This window comes from Passer domesticus, chromosome 11, assembly GCF_036417665.1.
Source record: "Passer domesticus isolate bPasDom1 chromosome 11, bPasDom1.hap1, whole genome shotgun sequence".
Taxonomy (NCBI): domain Eukaryota; kingdom Metazoa; phylum Chordata; class Aves; order Passeriformes; family Passeridae; genus Passer; species Passer domesticus.
In genome coordinates, this window is record NC_087484.1 from 12,796,541 (window position 1) to 12,817,720 (window position 21,180).

A 21,180-nucleotide genomic window follows, 5' to 3' on the forward strand; every position below is an offset into this window, starting at 1 on the left:
GTTACGGTGATGCACTTCACTTAGCATGGGTTCATGCAGTGCAAAGAGCTTAATGTCTGCAGCTGAGCTGGGCCTAATGGGCAGCAGTTGTTATCTGTGGAAATGGAGTCTGTGAGAGGCAGCCTGGCTACTGTACCTGCCTCTGATGGCTAGTGGGGTTTTCAACATGCTCGTGACCTTTTCTTACTTATTTTGTTTAATTTTCATCCAAAAAAGCCGTCATCTGACTGGTCATCCCAAGCCCAAATTTTACAGTGTTTCATTGGTGAGGGTTTAGTGAGAAGGAGGGAGAAGAGGGGGAGTCTGTAAAATAAATCCAGGGCTGGGGGCAGAGGGGAGCTGCTGCAAGACCCGTGCACCTGACCAGCACCCACATTTTTATAATCTTTTCATACAGCTTTTGTACACCAATGTATGCACATGTACAGGTCATTCTTTGCACACTTATTTCTCTCCATAATAACCAGAAACTGCTGTGAATCTCCTAACAGGCTAGCAGAGACTTTTGCATGCTGCCTTACACCACACAGACTGAAAACCTTTCCCTCTCTCCCTGTCTTACAGCAACCCCACAGGCACTGAGAAGCTCCTGCAGTCCAATCCAGATGGGAATAACCCCACCAGTGCACCGCCAACCACTCTATGTCCTGCCAGCTTTGCAGACTGGTTTATAGTTGATATCCACCAGTAACTTCATGGCCCTTTTAGGACACCATGCACAGGAAAGTTGATCTTGTTCTTGCCAGAACTAAGGACTCCCAGGCGTCAGTCTTATCTGAGAAGGCTTTAAAGTAGGAAAGAAGGTTCCCTGCGTTTTCTTGCCCCATATAGAAAGACAGGAGTAGAAACTTACCTCTATGAAAGCAAGGAGTTTTAAGAATTTATCTCTTGAAACAAGCATTCAACTTAGAAAAAAGTACTGTGAAACCCATCATATTGATCACCATAAACTTGCAATTTCTTAAGGAAAGCACTTATTTACCTGGTATAAATTGATCCAGTTTAATAAGAATCTCATTTATTATTTATCTGCCTTATAAAGATTCTAACACATAAGGAAGCTGAATAACTAAGTAAAGAAGTTATTCAGCAAAAACTTACTACCTGTTATTGCTATTCCTTGACTGTTTTGATGTTTGCATGCTGTGTATGTTTACACAAAAAGTCTGACTCTCCAACATGATAATGTGAATTTAACAGAAATGTTGCTGGCTTCATTTTTATTGTACAGCAAAACACTGCTCTGCAAAGTTTAAGTATGGATTGTTGGTAAGAATGAGGTCACAAATACCAATACTCCATGGAGTTGCAACAGAAATACACTGACCTTGTAGCTCTTTTTTCTAGATCCTGACAAGGCTTTGATAAAGTGTGAAAATAAATACAATTTTATTCCAGAATCAAGGCATTGTTTACTTCCCCCAGCTTTTTTTAATGTTAATGGTGTGTTTCTTATCAAACAAGATCAGCTTCTATCTTATTTAGGTCACCATTTGACATTCCAATTGCATGGGTGTCTTTGCATAAACACAGAGTATTTTTCAGTGAAGCTCAGCTCTATTTAACAGATGAAAGTGCATTCTAAAGGTTGAAGTTCTACCAACAAAACCCAGAAGAATGGCAATTTAATGACATGCAGCCAAGTGAAATACCTACACCAGAATGAATCATGGCATAGTACAGCAGGAGCAGGATCCAGGAGGCAAATCTGGAGCCTTGGGGTTACAGAGAACCCTTTGTCAACAGCACAGATTTTAATTGGATTGGTTTTTTCCTCCAGGAAGGAAGATCTGTGCTTGAGATTGCTCATTTGTGGGGAGGAGGTAAAGGGAGGCGTAGCAGACACACGACACAACATTTTGGGAGTATTGTGGGAAAAAGTCTTTGCCAGTCCTAGCAAAGGAAAGATGCTGCTTGTTTTCCTGTGTCCTGCAAAAAGGCTGCTTGACAAGTGCAATGGTTTTTGACAAATTGTCAAAATCTTTGGGGTGGCTCAGATCCTGTCAGAGCATTTTTCTCTCACCTCACACAAAGCTTTTCAACTCCTCCTATTTCAACAGTCCTAACAACAAAAAATCATCAGATATTCTTTTGCTATTTTAAATGGCTATTGTTTCACTGTATTTAATCATTAAGGAACCAGAAGGGACACATTTCATTGAAAAATGTTCGTTTGACCCTCTGTAAACAGCAACTTGAAGCATTTTAACAGGCTCTTCAAACTGTTTGGGCAGAAATAAAGAAGCATCTGGTTTGAAGCAGTTTCATATTGTATTGTTTATGTTGATAGCTTAAGTTCTTTGCTGTGCATTGTTATTTATGACAATTGAATGTAGAACATTTTTGATTCAATAAAGTGCTTTCATTGTACAGCATGGGAATAAGGCAATCAGAGCTGAGGTGACTTGACTGATTTCATTTAGAAGGTGGATTCCAGCAGGCCTATTAGTGTTGGAGAAGGGAGGGGGAAGGAAAGGATGGAGCAGGTAACTAGGGGATACAAATTAAAAAGGGTGAGAAATCTGGGAAAGAATCCTGCTGATGGTATGGACTATATGAGAAATTTCCACGAGTCACTAAAGCCATGGGAAGAAATTGCAAGAATCTGTCCAAACTAAAAGGCAAGAATTCCATAAAGATGCGTCTTTTCTTTTTTTTTCACTGGGAAACTTGCAAGAAGACACAAATGCTTCAATCCCCTTGTCCTTTAAGCCAATCAAACACACAAAATTACATACATTTAAAAAAATATTTTATTGTGTTTTCTGCAATATTTCAGAGTTAAGCAGCAAACCAAATGATGCATATTAAAAATGTAAAATGAGTCAAATGCCAAAGTAACAGTGAAAAATAAATAACTGAAAATAATATGGCATTATACCAGTAGTAGCAGAACTGTCAAAGATAGTTCCTAAAAAAGCTTTTCAGGACAGTGTTTTTACCAGACATTACATATATATTAAATACATATATATAAATTTAATAATATAAAATTATCAAAATATGTCAACCCAAGTGTTAAATATATATATAAATAAATTAATAAAACCCTAATGTTGATATTCTGTAAATGTAAAAAATGGAAAAATGAACTGGTTAAGAGCAAAGTTTATGATTATTAAAGATGTGTTAAAGGCCTCTATTTCCTTAGAAGGGAGTGCAGGAAAAGCATTCAGGCTCTAAGGAAATGTTTTCTAAATATTCCAGGGAGGATTTAGGGGACAGGAACAGGTTTAGGAACTCTAATAAGCATTGCACATTTCCAAAGCAGCCAAGGAAGGCATTTATGATTCTGACTTTTTGGTTCAATTTATTCTGCCCCATGTTTCTGTTTACTGCACAAAGTGCTGGTTGTGAAGCCAGAGCAGCTGAGTTAATTTGATTTCAGAGCTATTTCCCATAGATCATCCACCAGGACAGAGCTCCTGTAACAGCAAGCAGAAGCTTGACTAGCCCTAGTGCTTCCTCCCAGGCTATATGTTATTTTCTTAAAGACTCTTATTAGACTTTCTGTTTTCAGCCATGTAATCCAGCAGTATTCTAGTCAAAGGAGTATAATGCAATTAACTATTTTTTTTTCCTGTTGTAATGGTAGCATCCTGAGCTTGTGGTTTGACAGAGCTTTTTAGTCAGGGTGAATTAAGCACTGTATGCCTCCTTTGCCTGTTCTCCCCCCAAGACTTTGGCTCTCTGCTATTTAGTTCCCTCTCAGGCTGTTTTCCTTTCATTTGCCTTATTAGTAGGTAGGTCAGTAGCTGATGCCACCTACTGTGGGCATCCAAAGGCTTTTCTTTTGTTTCCTTTTTTTTTCCAAAAGCTTGAGAAGTTGCCACTTTCTTTAGTAGTGATTCACAAAAGATATTAAAAAATAATTTAAATCTCTTTTTAGCAAAAAGATACTGCACCTTCCTTTACAGCTATGTACACACCTTTCTTGAAAGCATGTATACTCCCAGTGCCTCATCTGAATATCTTAAGCTGGCAAAAGTAAATAAAAATCCAAATGGGTTACAGATATACGGCATATTAATTAACATTTCTCCATTTTCAGTTCTCTATTTATCTATAATAGAGTCTGGTGTTTTGTTTTGGTTTTTTTATACCTTCCTCTACTAAGAAACCCCTGGAAGCTGGGGAAGGTCAGACCTTGGCTGTGTTGTTAAGACAGAGGGACAAATTGGCATCCATATATCAGATCTGCGCTGGCTCCCTTGAGTATTTTTCCAGGAATCTGAACAAATGCAGAAGATAATGTTGTACTCTGGGTCATGCTTAGCTGTAGAGGAGCGTGAGGCAGTGTGTACATGACATGTGTACATATCTCATCAGGAACAAATAAACTATTGTAAGAAAAAGCCATTAGTACAGAAGGAAGAAGAAAAAAGAGGTTAGTATGAAACATGTTCTCAAATATTGGAATGATCAGACAGGTCCTGCATGTGTCTTTTTACTTTACAGTCTAAGGTAACTAAGAATTTTCTGATACTCTACCATTCTTGTCTTTAATGCTCTGCTGTCATTATATCTGTCCCTTTCAGTCAATCATTGGCTTTCAGAGTGGTCCCACTAATGCCCTTTTTCTATATTACATCCTTTTTCCTACTGGCTACTATCTTATAACATCCTCTGAGTTCAAATTTGAAGCTCTCTTCCCCAGGCTTTCTTCTACTCATGGGCCACTATGCAGCTATTACTCTGTACAGGATCACTCTTACCCTGTTTAAGTTTTGAATTATTGCCCCATATCTACCCTGTTCTGTACAATATTCCTTCGTCACGCAAGATGTTTTTGCTTCTATTACAGCCCTTGTTTTGTCTATTTCTGTACCTAGTTTTTGCCAGCTGCCATTGCTCCTGTGCAATTGATAAAGGCATAGCTACAGAGTATAATGAATAGCCTGTTGCAGATTTAAGAGCATATTTTGGGGCATGCCTCACATATTTATATTCTCTCCTAAAAAGAAGTTGCTGACTACAAACAGCAGTACTAAATCTGTACTTATGTCCTAATCTCTGAAGTTCATGGACAAGTTTCTGATGCAAAATGTGAGGTTGGAGGTCTCCAGATGACAGTTTCAATAAATTTGTTAGTGAGAATAGCTCCATGAATTGAATTTACTGATACTGCAATGACAAGGAGCACCACACCTAATTCATTAGGTTGAATTTGTAGAATGACTGCAGTGATTTCCAGTCTATACAATCATGTTCCCTCCTCATTTTGCTGGTTTTCTTGCACTTCAAGCCCTGGAAAACAGCTGAACAATTCAGTATAGATGCCCAGTGGTGTGTGGCCTCTGGAAGACTTATACAGTCATAACCATCTGCTCTGTATGGTTACCACAAACGTACCTAGGCAAACAGCTACTCTGCTGCACGACCAAACCACTGTCAGGAACTGTTTATGCAGCAAAGCCAGGCCTAAAGCACAAACTAGTGCTCAGACAAAAATAATTGTGCATAGTCAAAGCTATATTAGTAGACAAAAACTATGTTGTGTGCAGAGAAATAGCAAAGGAGTAATGAATAGCCCTGTAGTACAACACAAATCAATTCCTGTAATAGCTTGTTTGCAAAGCTCCATTCACTCTGCTGCATTCCCTCCTTCTCCTTCCAAAGTGAAGCTGCATTCAGAATACCCATGCAGAATGACCACAGTTGATACTCCATCAGTGTAAACAAAATTGCCCCAGCCTGTTCACAAACGTGCAAGATGCACTCAGTTATGTGTGTCTGAACATAAAAGTAGCCATAAACATATATGCAATCAAATCAGTTGCAATGAATTCCAATACATCCCCTGTCCTGACTGGTTTCCTCTCTATAAATATCATATATATAGATAGGCAGATATCTCCCTATTTCATACCTCTCATTTTATGCATCCTAAAATTTTATTCCACTTTATAATCAAATTTTATAACATACACAATGTTCCCATCTTTTTGAACACGTCAGGAGGTTCCTTTTTCTCTAAGCAGTATTTTGTCTTCCAGTAACTCACAAACATAACAATTCAGATTTCTCTGTTGCTTCCTTACTTATCACTTTACTGTTTCTGTTTGAAATGAAACCGAGAATAAAAACACTCCAAACAGTGAATTAACTTGGACACGTAAATGTTCTCTTATGATGCTTTCGCTTTGGGGACTGTATTTGTTAAACGTTTTCCTCTCACTCCATTTCGTACAAATTTTGGTAAATTTTAAATTTTCTAAAATTATTACATTTCACTTACTAAGGAACAGAACAGTCATATTTTCAAACCATTTATGCAATAAAATTACATCTTCAGCTGATTCTGAATTTTCCATGAGGCACTACTTTCTGCTTTTGGAAACCTTGTACTGTGGCTTCTAGGAAAGAGCTCTAGTATTTAAATTGTTGCTCTTGGTTGGAAGTGAGGATCCAAAATTCTCATCTAGAGATCTTTACTTGCAAATTCTGAGCACCACCAGTCACTTTATCATTTTCATTGTGGTATTCGTGTAAATGAGGCCAGTGGTGCTTGTCATGAAACTAGAGCTGGGACCAAACTGAAATGCAGAGAATAGAAAAATTGTACTTCTGATTCACTGTGAAAGTTGAGTTACTGGAAAAAAAAAAATCAGCTGGCAATACACAGTTCCATTCTAGTTTATTCACAGGAACACCAAAGGCTACTATCCTGTTTCTACCAGTACAACAATAATTTGGACAGTAGGTGTTTGCATTTCTTGGGTTTGGAATCTTGACAGCTGCTGTTGCCAGATCCTGCCTTCTTGCATTGCCTTTGACACTGGAAAAAAAATAACAACCACAGCATGTTTAATTTTACTGTCTTATAAGGAGAAAAAGTCACTTAAAATTACTTTTGGATTTTCATTAATAACTCAATAATCTCTTAAGAAGTCTTTGGCAAAGCAACCAATAAGAATGAAGGGATTACAAACTTTAGATTTTAATGAGAATTGGTTGTTTGGGGTGATTCTTGTTCTGCCACAATCTATCATCAAAAGAATGTGTATTAAGATTTCAGTGCCTAGAATCACAAAATCAAAGTATGGTATTTGCATTACTCATGTAGGATTTGAATTGGACTAGTCAGATGACTGGTTTTAAATGTGCACATTTGATTTTGTTGGCCATTTTTCCCTTTGTTTTTTAGGCAGCACAGATTTTAAGGAAGGAATTCAGTGGCCAGCTGCCCAAATTAAAGAATAGTGAAAAGATCAAAGTAGTGCATATTGCTACTGTGGTAGTTATTAGCATTTGTGATACCTTATTCTCATGACAGAACAGAAAGTGGCATAACATCAATCTTGTTTTGTTACAAAAAATAATAAAAAGGGGAACTGGTACAAGTACAGCTGTTTTCATTATAATCTCAAGAAAGTAATGTCAGAGTCCTCTTCAGAGGCTGTAATGAAAGGACCTTTGAAGAGCTGGGGTATTCTTCTGTTAGTCACAAAGGTACTGTACGCAGTAATTCCTTTTCTTAAGAAATGGCTGTTCCGTTAGACCAACAGGAACTGATCACGAGGGTCCCACTATTGCTGAGATGGGGTCATGTAGAGTGGAAATATGAGCTCTATAACCCTTGACCCCTTTCCCTCTTTATTTCGATTCCTTTAACAATGCATGGTTGGCAGACAAAAACAATGGAAAGTTCCAATCTCTTTTGTTTGGCTTGGGAAAAACTCAAGCCAGCTCAGTTTTGTTTTTACCTAAAAGTATGTCTGGGTTTCAATTAAAAGGAGCTACTTTAAGTTTGCTAGTCTGTGAAACTCTGAAAAAAGCCATTGTTGCCCATCCATGATCTAAGCAACAATGAGATACAGATTCTCACAGTGTGTCAAAGTAAAACTACCTCTCAGTTCTAACTGCAGAGGCCAAGAAAGGATGGGGTGCTAGCAAGCTGCATTTTTGAACTACATGCCCATTCATGTCTACTTATTAAATCGTTATTTTTAAAACAGGACATAGTATTTTAGAAAGGCTATGTCAAGGAAATACTGGCAAAAGGAAGAATCACAAATAACACAGTTGCAAGAAGTGGTACAACTTGGGAGTTTAGCAGGTGATGCCCTCAACCAACTGTCCCTTATAGAAATGTCATAGGTTTTGTTGCAGAGGGACTGAGAAGTCAAAAGTAGTTGATCTAGGACTCTTAAAAAAACAACATTTGATTTATATTATAATCTAAGATTAATAACACCTATTTTTAATCTGCTTAGTTTTATGAACAAATGCATTCTTTTACAAGTCTAGACTCATGAAGAGGTGGTTCTTTAACTTCATGCTTTCTCTTGTTTTTATACACAACTCAGTGTCTCCTTGATATCATACTTAGGTGCATGAAACAGTGATTTCTTTTACAAACACCTCCTCAGGGTCTGTTGGTAAAGAATTGGTCCATCGTAACTCACTGTTAATGAGCATTTGAAAGAACCTGGCATGATGAAAAAGCATTCAGCTGTAAGAAGTTTCCAGTGAAAATTTATAGTAAATACACACATTGCAAATCACCTGCAGAGAACTGTATTAGCTGACACAAATTTGTCCAGCACAAATTTGCCAGCACAGTGGGTATGATGAAATAAAGGAAGACCACAATTGAAGTCCTTATCCTATTAAAACATCCATGATTTTTATGAAGTCAGCAGTTTATCTGTGCTCCATTTTGGTATTTACAGTTTGCAGGTTTGGGTCAGTCTCCAGCTATATGACCTATGAAAACAGATCTCTTCCTGGTCTCCCTGCCAGTGGAGGCACTGGAAGACTTTTTTTATGAAAAGAGTAAGTGCTGCATTTTCAGATAGAGTGCAAAGTACTAAACTATGAGGCAGCAATATATATATTGCAGGATATGTAATTACAGATTTTGAAGGACCACAACCAAATACTTCTCAACAGATTGTTATTTGTAGTTTTAATTATGCATTTCCAGCAAATATATTTCCAGGCATTCAGCCTTTATTTGCTAAAGATAGCTCTGTAAAAGCCTTACTCTCCAAATTTAATTAATAGGGGTTTTTACATTTTCTTACAGGAAAGTTTACTTTTGCTTTGTATCATTCTTCAACCCTAGAATTAAGAATAATTGCTTGGTGAACTTGATGAACTTTTACAGTTCAGAAGCAGTTCTTAAGATTAAGTTTGCAGTATCACTCTGTGTCCTCAGTTCCACGGATAGAAAAGAATTTGTAAGATGCAGCTCTGAAGAAGTCACTAAAAAAAAGTTTTAGGGTGAATTACTAAAGCCACCCTTGGTACAGTTTTGTTATTGGAGTAACAATAATTTAATTTAAATCCAATTATAGACAAATGTTTACATTAGGGATTACTAAACTTGGGATTTCTAGGAGTTGTTTCAACTTCAAGCTCAGCCTGACAAGATAATAATACTATAGCTAGACCTAATCTAGCTAAAAAGAGCTTCCTAGGTTCCTTCTGAATAAGACAAAGCATATAACTGGTTGTCATTGCCGAGCATTTCACCAGCTGCAGAAAAGAAAGAAATGTAGAAATGTTGTTTTTAAAAATAGAGCTAAATAAAAGAGGAGATGGAGTGGTCCACCTTCTCTGTGGGTGCTGAAAGAAAACATTTGTTACCTTATCCACACAAAACTAAGGTACAGAAGCTAAAGGTACCCAAGTAGGGAATTTCCACAGGCACACCCATGTTTCTTATCCAGAAGACTACCATCTAGGAAGTCATTTCCTATATAATGCACAATTCTAAATATTGTCATATTGTTGACACCCAGTAGTTTGATGAAAGCTCACACATTATTACTTTGTTGCTTGAAATAGAAGTTATCTGGTTTTTTCTTTGTCTTTCTTTCATTTTTTCTTTATTTTTTAAATTCAGAATTTAGGTAGGCTATGGACCAAATTTTACTCATAGATGTGTGCATGGCTTCTTTTGTGAAATCTCTGGATAGGCCTCTGTAGGCAAAATTTAGCCTGGTGCATGGTTCTGATTCATCCTGTATTACTCTAATGTTCAAAATCTTAAAGAATATTTGGATATAATGCATGAAAGGGAAGACAATATCTGAAAAAGGACAGAGAACAATTATTCTCTGCTTCAAGGGTGAATTGCCTTAAGTGAGCAGAAATCAGTCACAGGAGGCTGCTTGCTTCACTTATTTTTCTAACTGCTCTAGGCAAATAAAGATTAAGCCATTCTTTTATCAGGAAAGCCTTCTCCCCAGTATAAAGACATAATCAATCTAAATTGAAGGAAACTAAGAGATGCACAGAGGGTTTGTTGGGCAAGTTTAGGCTGTATAATGACAGAAAAGTGTAGGGTTAATTTTTGATTTATATTTTACTCCAATGTATTCATCAGAAATTGAGGTCTAAGATAAACACTTGAAATATTTCATGATAATTTACTGAATAGTTGATAAAGGAGAGTTTCATGTCATCTGAATAAATTTTCTATATAGATTCACTGTTTTAAAACACAGGTAAAGTACAAACTCAGCTTAGTTTCTCATACAAAGTCAAATCAGGATGGATAAAAATAATTTACCCTACACTGAACCACTGCAACCCTTAATCAAATTTAATCCTGTTTCCTTCTTTTGAAAATCTCTACCAAGTTGTGCTTCAGAGAGAAGGCAAATAGTTCCGGTAGCCTGGGTTGTCAGGAACTATTAAAAAGTCTAAATATTATTTTTATACAAGTCCATACAAGTTCATTATTTCAATAATAAGCATGCTTTATGCACAATATCAGATTTTTTTTCTGCAAAACCAAAACTTAACTTATAAGCTATTTCCAAGCCCAACTCCAAATCACATTCATCCCAGTTTTCTCATAATAGAAATGACAAAAATAAAACCTTTTTCTGAACTCAAGAAAAAGTGTGATTTTCCTCAACCTCTGATGATCAGAATAAAAGCGAACAAAGGCTCAAACTACCCATATTGTGACTTTTAAAAAAGAAAATGTGGCTTTTCTGCCCCTCTCCTGGTACTTTTTTTGGTTAAGAAAGTTTTGTGAATCCTGGTTTTGTGTATTTCTGAAACTGGGACATAGAACCAAGAATGCTCCTTGGTGAAAGGTTTTATTTATGCTTCAAAAGTCCTATTAGTTCTGCCAGAACAGTTCATATTTTCAGGAAGGAGAAATAGCAACAGGCATGGTGAACAGCACAAAAGCCACTGCAGTAGATAATTCATCAGTTAAGTAGCAATACATGTAAGTGCCCATGAATTTCACTTTTGTGTAACATCACACCTCCGTTGTTACCTCTTCAATGATGTACCTTTCAGCTTCCCAAAGGAAGGGTTAGCACAGACTGTGTAGCACTGATTAACTTCTGAGTGAATTTTAATAATTTAGAGGGACCAAGGAGCATTACTCAGGGCAAATTTCTCTGTTCTACCAACACAAGGACAGCTTCCACAATAGCTTTTTCTTGGAGTCATGAAGAGCTCTTTGGAGCTCTGTGTGGGAAGAGCTCTTTGGAACTCTGCTGTGTGCTTCCAGGAAAAAGACTGATAGGGCTGGAAAGCCTCCATGGACATTTCCACAAATACCAAATGCACCTGGGATTAGAGCCCTGTTCCTGACTCACTGCAGAGAAGATGGGGATGGATTTCAGAGGTTGTGTTGGCTGCAGAAGTTGCACTGATGGATTTACAGCCCTACCACAGCAGCTGCCTTGTCTGGACATGAGGCACACACCACAATTTCTCCTTCTATATCTTGTCTTTGTAGTCCCAGATAACATTTTGCAATAGTCATTGAGCTCAATCCAAAAAAAGCAGCCTTTTAAATAAAACCACAGCATCTAAAATACTGACAAATTCACCAATTTTTAATTGGACTATTCCATTTTCTTGACTCAGCTCTGATGCTGAACTAAATTTCTACAATAAATATTGAATTGTTCCAGTTGTTGGTATCAGTATTAAAATAATAACTGCATTTAATTCTTCCTGCATGCAGCTTTATTTTGTGATATAAGTTTACTTCTAATGTCAATCCAAGAAGAAGTCAACTGATCCTGCATTTTTTGCAGTGATTAGAGATTTTAGTGGAGATTTTCTTTTCTGGAAAGTACTGTGAATTTAAGCATTCTATAACAAAATAATCAAACAAGAAGAAATCAGTGAACTGGAACACTGCTAAGGGTAAGCTAATTTTTGAAAAAGTCTGGCATTCAGCAGCCCCTATTTGTTAGCATGCTGGTGTCTTGAAATCAGTTATTATATTTCATTCCCAGAGCAGATGAAGATGGTAAATTAGTTCAATTGCAGATGAGGACTCAGAGCCTACAGGAAGCTGATTTGTTTGTCAGCACCCAGGAACTTACAGCATGAAGCACATCTCTCCCCACTATTTTCTGCCACGGAGAAAGGAATACTGGGATGTGTGTGTCTGTTTGCTAGCCTGAAAAATGCCCTTCACTTTTGGTGTTTTCCATTTTGCTGGCATCAATTGTCTACAATTACTTCCAATTTCAAACATTTAAAGACAAATTGGTGATATGCAGAACTGTGACATACCAAAGAGAGCTCATTCTTGCTCATTGAAAGCAGGGAATTCATTTTTCTTAGGTTTCAAAACTCAGGGAGAAAAGCAGCTAGGCAAAGATCCTGCCACCCTACAATGAAGGCATATGGCACATTTATTTTTATCGAATTTTCCACCATATTGTCCCATAACAGTGGAAGAAGGGGAACCCCTTTTCAACTTATGCTCTCAAGCCCAAAGTAAGCTCCCCCAACACTGTATAAGGGGTGCAGGAATGTGCTACTTACACTGACTATCTTGGTGGATTTCAGGAAAAGATCTGTTGGGGGGGGAAATGAAAAGGGCATTTGGAAATGAGGGCACTTACACCTTTGTTTCACTTTTAAGGAATGGAAAGGTAAGGAAGAAACACCAAGTGCTAGTCATCTTTGACACCCTCATTATTAGGAGGTTTTTAAATTTTATTCTTGTGGCTCATATTCAACCTGACAAGTCATGTAGCGATTAAAAATTGGAATGCTGCAACAACAGTGTTAGAATTAGGATCAGTGACTGGTTTAACTCTCCCTGACAAGGAAAGCCTGGCAAATGACTCAGTTCCAGCCAGTAGGGAATCTTCAGCCTCACTGCGCACTACCAATGCATCCTGACATGTCTTGCCAAGACAGCCAACGTGGGCCTAGCAGATGCCCTCGGAAAGTTTTCTCTTCTTGCCTTTTTTGCTCCAATGTTCACTGTTGGACTCTAAAATAAATGTGAGGATGTGCTTAGTGGGGGCTAGGTGCATTTTCTAGGACTTGCAAAATGCCTGGAGGTAAGTAATCTGGTTTATGGAGGAGCGTTTTCTTCTTCAACCTCCTGGAAAAACCCGAATTTTTGCAATGACTCAACCACAAGTGTGGGAGGTTTCAGAGCCATTGAAATTTCCAGAAGGAATTACTGTGGAGCAATTACATGATTACAGAGGACTGAAACTTCCTTTGCAATATGTAGGCTCTGCTGTGGGTCCTGCAGTATTAGACAGCCTCAGTGATATATTCAGATAATGATTTTGGCTCCCCTGGTATCTCTCTCTCTCTTTCCCTCTAATAATGTGCTGCCCTTTCTGCTGTATACTTGCAGGACAGACGTCTTTGACGGATGTGTTTAAGACATGGGTGGCTTAATAGCTGTGTTATAATAATGACTGATTTTTGGTGTCCTGGGAGAACATCTCTCTTGGCACTTCAGATATAAAAAACAAGTGACATTTTGAAATAAACAAGGTCTACAGGTGGTAGAATTAGCACTCAATCTGTCATCCTGCATGCAAGGTAGAGCACAGCCACAGAGGATACAAAACAGAAAGTATATTGAGGTAAGCAGACTAAAATTAGGACTTTTATTATGAAGAAGCTAAAATGCAAACCTTACTCTTCCTTTCTTCAAAGTTGTCAGACTAACTGGGCACGTGCATTAAATGGTATTTCCTGGGCAGAAGAGCAAGGATGGGAGCAGAGTTTGAGGAGCCACAGTGGAGATCTTGCATTCCCCAGGCAATATGAGGCTGGATTCCTTGGAAGTTCTCCTGGGGACAGTTTGCAGCATCAATTTTAGCAGGTGGGAGGTTTATTCACTTTCTTCATTTTCTTCACTTCACACAAAGGTTGCAAGGGTTGGGTCTTCAATTCAGGTTTGTAGCTCTGTATCCTTTTTGTGCCCCTTGGGAAAGAATTCCTTTCCTTCCATGCCAGAAGCTGAGATAGGTGGTGGGATTTTAACCAAATATAATACCAGCAATATCCATGGCTCTGCTGGCTAGAATATCTGAAAGTAAGTAAATAAACACTTTACTGAGGAAATATACATTAGTGTTTTGAGAGGTTTTTTATTCCATGTTCCTGGTTAGCAAAATTTATTTATAGATGAGAAAATCCAAAATTTTAATGAAGGGCTTCAGTCCATACTCAGTCAAATTCTTGAACCATTCCAGTGCAGACTTTAAATATGCAATTGCAGATATAATCTGTCTCTGATAAAATATTTTTGTGTGATGACAGAAGAGATACTAATCAGCTCTTGATTAATATTCATTGTATACATATATGGATTCAGGAAATTAAAAGGCATTTTCAGACAATAAGAGAGCATACAGCACAGAAAACATGCCCCGATAAATTGAAGCAAGCAGTGGTCAAGACAATCTCTTTAATTCAGAGTTAGCAAAACATCAGGCACTTCATTTCTTCATTCAGGCAAGAGGATTAAGAAAAACTGAGCTGATAGAATCTTATGATCCCACACACTTTGGGTGCATGTTTTCTAATTAATATGGAAATTTGATCAATTATCAAAATGCACTGGCTGATAGAGATGTGCCATTCATCTTCTGTCCAATACTACATGTGCCTCGAAAGCAAGAGAAGTGTTTTCAGGTTCTGCGCTAATTTAGATGTTTAAATTGTAATTAGTTTTTGGGTTTTTTTATTTTCACATTTAAGGCAATCATTATTAGTATTTTAAATGAGCCAAACCAAGCTTGGTTTGGACAGGACTCTCCTGTCCTCCACGAAGATCATGCAAAATAGCACACACATAAACATATGCAGAGAATTACATATAGGGATATAGAGATATATGACATCAACATAGTTATCTTCAAGTATCCTGGCATTTGCAAAGGCTAATCATTTCACAGAACTATTTGCAGAATCAGCTACTTCTCTGTGAAGTCGCAATAATCATTAAAGTAAATGAAGAAATTTTCACTTCTCTTTCATCAGGGAACAGAAATCCAGTACTCAACATCGGCTCCCATTGGACCCAGTGGGACTCTCAGGAGGAGTTATCCACCACCAGGAGGGTGCTGGGCTCACCCTGCCCTGCTCCTGCCACACTTCCCACACATCGCAGGCCTCCATGATGAGCACAGCTGAAATTGGATTGCTGAGTAAGGAGCACAGGGCAAAGAAAACATTTTCACCTTTCATGTGTTTGTGGTAGTCCACTAGATCAAGGGTCATCTGTTGATGTGTATGTTTTTCTAATCCTTTTTTTTCAAAGACCTTGAGAATAGGATGTAGAAGGACACAGGGGAGCACTGCAAGGATAACTGTAAGAGACAGAAACAAATTAGTGAGCCAAAGTCTAGAAAATGGGTGCTGCTGAGGCAAATTAAGAGGAAAAATGTCAAACCATAAAGATATAAATGAATGCTGAATGTTTATAGAGACATATTTTTGGCCAAAATTTTAAACAATGACTGAGGAGACCATAACACCCACTGTTACATTAACATGAGAGAACAAGAGCACATGAGATGGCTGGTTATGGGGTTCTGCTGTCCTAATCCCTCTCAGACTGGTTACAGACCCAGTTAAGAAAGTCTGAGCTCATAGAAATCAACAGCTCAGATGGCAAAGGCCAGCCTTAATGCAGTAGGAAAGCAGACTGGGAAAAGCCACTGTTAATTTGCTGCCTTCAGTGACAGGAATCTGCTGGTTCCCACCAGCCAGGCCCCAGAAGCTCAGCCTACTGAAAAAGTAGGTGAGCAAAACAACCATCGCATTGAAAACTGAGGAGAGACACAGGCTGAAATGAAGCAGATGGATGCTCAGAAAGCTCCACACATTCTGAATTCAAAACACAACAGCTATCATCTTCCTGTCATGTCATGTATTACCTGGGAATGCCCTTCAAGTGAAAATTTGATGAAAGAGAGAAACAATAGAAGGCTTAAGTGAAAATTTCATCTCTTTTTGTTTACTTATATTTACTTAATTAAAGACTATAGCCAGCAAAAATTGCTGTTGCAAGAGACAGGTACGTGCAAAACCCTAAGTCAAGACCTTAGTGGACAAATGGATCTGACAAAAGCAGCAGGATTCAGATTATCCAGGCTCAGAACAAAACAGAGCGATCTACCTTGGTAATAAGGCTTCAGTAAATGACATTTTTCCATATTTTGCCAGAAACCTGCTCATTTTCTTTTTCCATATTCAAGTTCCACTTTAAAAACACTCATAAAATCTTAAAAGTCTGGTCCTGTGCGAAGATCTCAAAGCTGCAAAAAGTTCTTGTCCACCCAGGCACGATGCTAGGGCACTTTTCTAGAGCTGTAGTTCAAATTATTCACGTGATTAATAAAGATGGTTCACAGCCATACTGTTCATGCTAACGAAGCATTTGCTCCCCAAGCAGAGTCTAGATGTTCAGCTTCGGGACAATATGTCCCAGTATAGGTCCCTACCTAGGACAACCCTGCTGCAGAGGTTCTTTTACAATGCAAGGTGAAAAGCAACAAGTAAATGGCAGTTTTTCTTTTTTTTTTTTTTTTTTTTTTTTGGTACCATGCTGGGTCCATTACAATACTCTTTTCTATTGTCAATGTACAGTTATTTGGGATTGATTTTAGTGTTTCTCCCATCTCCATGGGTGAGCAAAGGCAAACATAATCTTGTTTGTTTGCAAAATACAGTGAGTTTATACACAGTTGTTTTCCAAAGTTTAACTTATTTTGTGTGGACAGAGTAGAAATGAGAGGAAGAGGAGCCATCTCTTTCTGTCTTTTTATTTAACTTCTTTTGTTAAGAATGTACCTTTGTCATCAATGCATTTCAGTGGGGATTTGCCACCAAGCACAGTGGTTGAATTGCAGTGGGTGAAATTCTGACTGTCTTTATATCAAACTAGAATTACAAACAGCATGTTATAGTTTTATCTAAATTGGAAGAAAGGATTATAAAATTTCTTTAGCAATAAATTGGGGCTTATGCTTTTTAAATTTCAAATATCATTTTGAATCTCCAGAATTAATGGGAGTATGTTGGAAAGAAACCTCAAATTAGATTACACTGTTTATTTTTGGATAACTCAAAGATTATTCTTCTATCTTACATGCACCAATAAAGAAAGAGTTAAATATAACTTTGGAAGGTATTTTAGTCATAACAGTAATCTCTTTATATATCAGTGGGTCAATAGTTCAGTAAAAGAAGGAACTATAACTTGAATAGACACTAATTAAAAGAATCAATTCTTATCCTACTACATATGTCCAGTCATATTAACACATTTCTAGATTTCTTACTCAGTGGACTAGTCAAGATTAAAGGATTTGCTAATATGGATGAACTGAGTATGCTTCCAAACTGACTGAGCAGATTTGTGAACAAATTAGTTCATTTAAAATTGACAGTGAAAGATTGATTTTGCACAGAATGAGTTACCTAAGGTATTCATCATTTCCTCTGCTTCCGTGCACAAGACAGAGATCTGCTTCTTTTTCTTTCTGATTGTAATAGGACTGCTTACTGAGCACCTTTATTTTACAGCCATGATTGCAGCCTGTCATTCTTTTAATTTAGACATATTTTAGCCTCCACAGACCTTCAGAAATAACTTCCTTAAAAGCCTCAGTCTAATGACTCATTACACGAGTTGCTCAATTCATCCACAGTACTTTAAATTATAATGCAAGGGGAAAAATTGCTAATTACACAGAAAAAGATCCAATTACTCCTGAGACCATTTGATTCATTATTCAGATTGTTTTGGGGGTGGGGGCAGGAGGAAGGGTGTCTCTAAACATGGGGTTATGTATCAATGTATTGTGAATGGCTCTTGGATGTCAGATTTGCCATCAGTTTTCATCATTCAGAGGTATCCAACATCTCTGTATTTTCCCCTACCAATCACAATAGACTTTCCAGACTGTGATTCATGCATATGTGCCAGTATGCAGTTTGTCATCTTTAGCCATTAAGTGCCATTAGAAGAAAGCTATAACCAATCCTTCCTTAGTACTGCGACATGCTTTGTCATTCACTGAGCTGCCAGGGGGACATACGTGGCCACAAATTCAATGGCATGTGACCCACGAGTCACAAATCTCTGGAGAGAAGAGTTCCTGATGAAACATGTGTGGTGCTTGATTTTCTGCCAGTCCAGGCAATTTGTGATTTGATCATGACCAGGTCCCTCCCATGGTTCAATGTGATGTTTACTGAACAAATCAAATCAAAGGGAATGACAAAGTTATCAATGTCGTCCTCTTCAGAGCCAAAATTACTGAGACTTAACTTGTTTCAGCTACCACCATAAACCCCTTTGGACTTTACAGAGTTAGATCACATCAGTCTAAACCTGAGTTTTGATTGTGGGACATTCAGGGCTCCCTTACCAGGTCTGTAATCTCCTCAAATCTGGCTCATGTTTAAAGCAGAAAGGAATTGAAATCAGCAAACTACATTCTGCTCCCTGTCTAACAGTTCTAGTTACTAGATAATAAAATATTTTATATGTATGTGTGCTTTTAGTTTAGTTTGCCCAGATGTGAAATGAGATCAAATTTTGATCCAAAGAAGAGCATTTGCATGTCATTGTCATTTGCATGAGTGTTTTCATGCCAAAATTAGCAATCCAAAACAAGGTGATTGTAATGTAGAAAATTTGATAAAATCTTACTCTTTTATCCTACTACAGACTATTGTTTGCAGCTATACTAATGTGAGATGGAACAATTTTAGAGCTCTCAAAAATTACCATTTTTTTCAAAAACGTACAGTCTGCTCAGTCATAGCTCCAGTTTTCTACAGACTTTACTAACTGATTCAGCACTGCTATTGTTCCCTGAAACATGTGTTCTTCCATAACAATTACTCTTTTGCAGTATATCCATTTTAGTCATCATTAAACCCATCTTGCCTTCAATGCGTGAGCCAGGCATTCCCATTTTTTGCAGGATGTCACTTTCTAGTCCACACTTTCATTTTGTGTCTAACTGCAATCAGCTCATTTTTTTCTCTTCCATTCATGCTTCTTACTTCTTACTTAATTTCCTTTTATTTTACCTAAACACTTCAATACTAATTGCTATTTCTGATTGCAATACAGCTCTCCTTCCATTTTCTAAAATTTTGCAGAACTTCCCCTGACAAGAATGTTATGTTACTTATGATGAATTATGCAAGAGCAATAAAATGCAAAATATGTAAATGGCACACGATTGTTATCTTGCTATTAAAGTGAGACAGTAACAGAATTTGTAATGTCTATTAACAGGTTGTTCACATTTTTAATGCAGCAGACGATGAGAGAAAAAAATCTCTGGACTTTGTTCTGCAGTTGCAGGTGAGAGCAAGACATAATGAAGACACTCTCTCCACCCTCAGTGATTTGTCTTTCACAGTTCAATTCTGCCATTTCACAAGCTTGCTGGATCTAGGGTTATGTGTCCTGGCAAATTGTTGTCTGTCACCTGTTAATGTATTTCCTCACTTACCTGATTGACAAATTGCCTGCCTTGGCCATTGATTTGTGCAGATACACATGAATGTCTGATGAATTCAATCAAAGACCTCAACACTTTGGGGTAGTTTATCCTGTAGAGGTTTATCTTTAGTGCATTTTGAGAAGTAATCCATAGCTGTTGCCAAATATTTGTATGTGTCAGGGTCAGCAGTGAGAAAACAACTATCACCATTAATTTGTGCTATCTGCACAGTTCCTGTCCTGATGACCCTGCCATGGTGCTCCAGTGGATCTCACTGTCTACCTGCAGCCAAATCTGACAGCTAACAGGCAAGTTTTGCAGGAGGGTCTCCATTTGCTGGATTTAGCAGGACCAGTGACAGCCTCCCCAGGCTGCACAGCAGTCCACAGCCATAACACCTGAAGCAGATGCCTCATGTCCACCCCAGCAAGGGAAAGCCCTGGGTTTTGACCCAGTCCAGGGGTTTGTAGCTGCACCTGAGAGGAGAGGGGCAGCAATGGTGATGGACACAAATGCTTCTGTGCCAGTCTGACACAGAGGCAGGTCCCCCTCATCTTGCCTGACAGACTGCTCAGCCAGACTGCGTAGAGCTTTGTAAAGGTTTCAGCTCTAAGATGAAAGTCAGTGCTCAGGAGCTGAGTCACAGGATGGGAGAGAATGGGAGAAACAGGAGAAATAATTTATCAATCCCACGTCTCTCATGTGCTATGCTTGTTTCCAAATTGCATCCAGTTTCTGTGTTAAGAAAGGGATCTCGATTCAAAAGCCAAACATTTCTGCGTCTGCATGACACTGAATTTTTATATCATCTTTCATTCAGGATGGTGAACATCAGTTATGAGGATGTCAATCTGTGGGACTAGCACCAGCTCAAACCAACTTAAGTAGTAGTCAATGTCGTTCCTGAATTATCAAGTATGAATAAATATAAATAAGACCTTCTAGCTCATTTAGTTGCTTGGGAAACCTCACTTCACACGCAGCAATGTAAGCACCTGGTGATTTCTGCTAAAATAGGAGTCCTTTTGGCATGCCATTTACTTTGAATCATTCTGCCTAGACAGTGACTCCTGGATTCCTTTGGGACCTTCAAAGCCATCACTTTTTTGGGTGAGCTCAGTAGAGCATTGTTGTAGCCTAGGTCAGCTCTGCCTCTGCACTGAAACAGAAGCTTAACAGTCCATGAGATTAAAACTGGGCAGATTTCATCCAGTCATAGCAAAGTCACATGGTGAGAAGCTTGAGTAATAAAGTTATCCCAGTAACACAGCACTGGCATTAGCCAGGATTCACCTTTCTGTATCGAGCTCTATCAAGCTCAAAATTAAAAGCAATATCACCTCAAAAGAGTCACCATTCTCCTGTTGTCCAGGCTGAATCTTTTCCTTTCCCTTTTTTCCAGGTCAACATCATGAAGAATTTCTGCTCTCTTCATGAGCAGGGCCTGCAGCTT

The 21,180-nt window shown here is 38.1% G+C and overlaps 1 long non-coding RNA gene across 4 annotated transcripts in view; it reads right to left on the reverse strand.

Annotated features, from left to right (window-relative positions):
• Positions 1-2,812: 2,812 nt before the first annotated feature.
• Positions 2,813-21,180, reverse strand: part of LOC135278891 (uncharacterized) — a 46,077-nt gene continuing 27,709 nt past the window's right edge. For all 4 annotated transcript variants that reach the window (XR_010346271.1, XR_010346270.1, XR_010346269.1 and 1 more), the window contains 3 exons: positions 15,438-15,566; positions 13,884-14,281; positions 2,813-6,778 (listed from right to left, as the gene is read on the reverse strand). This is a non-coding gene — a long non-coding RNA (uncharacterized LOC135278891). The remainder of the gene's footprint in view (positions 6,779-13,883; positions 14,282-15,437; positions 15,567-21,180) is intronic.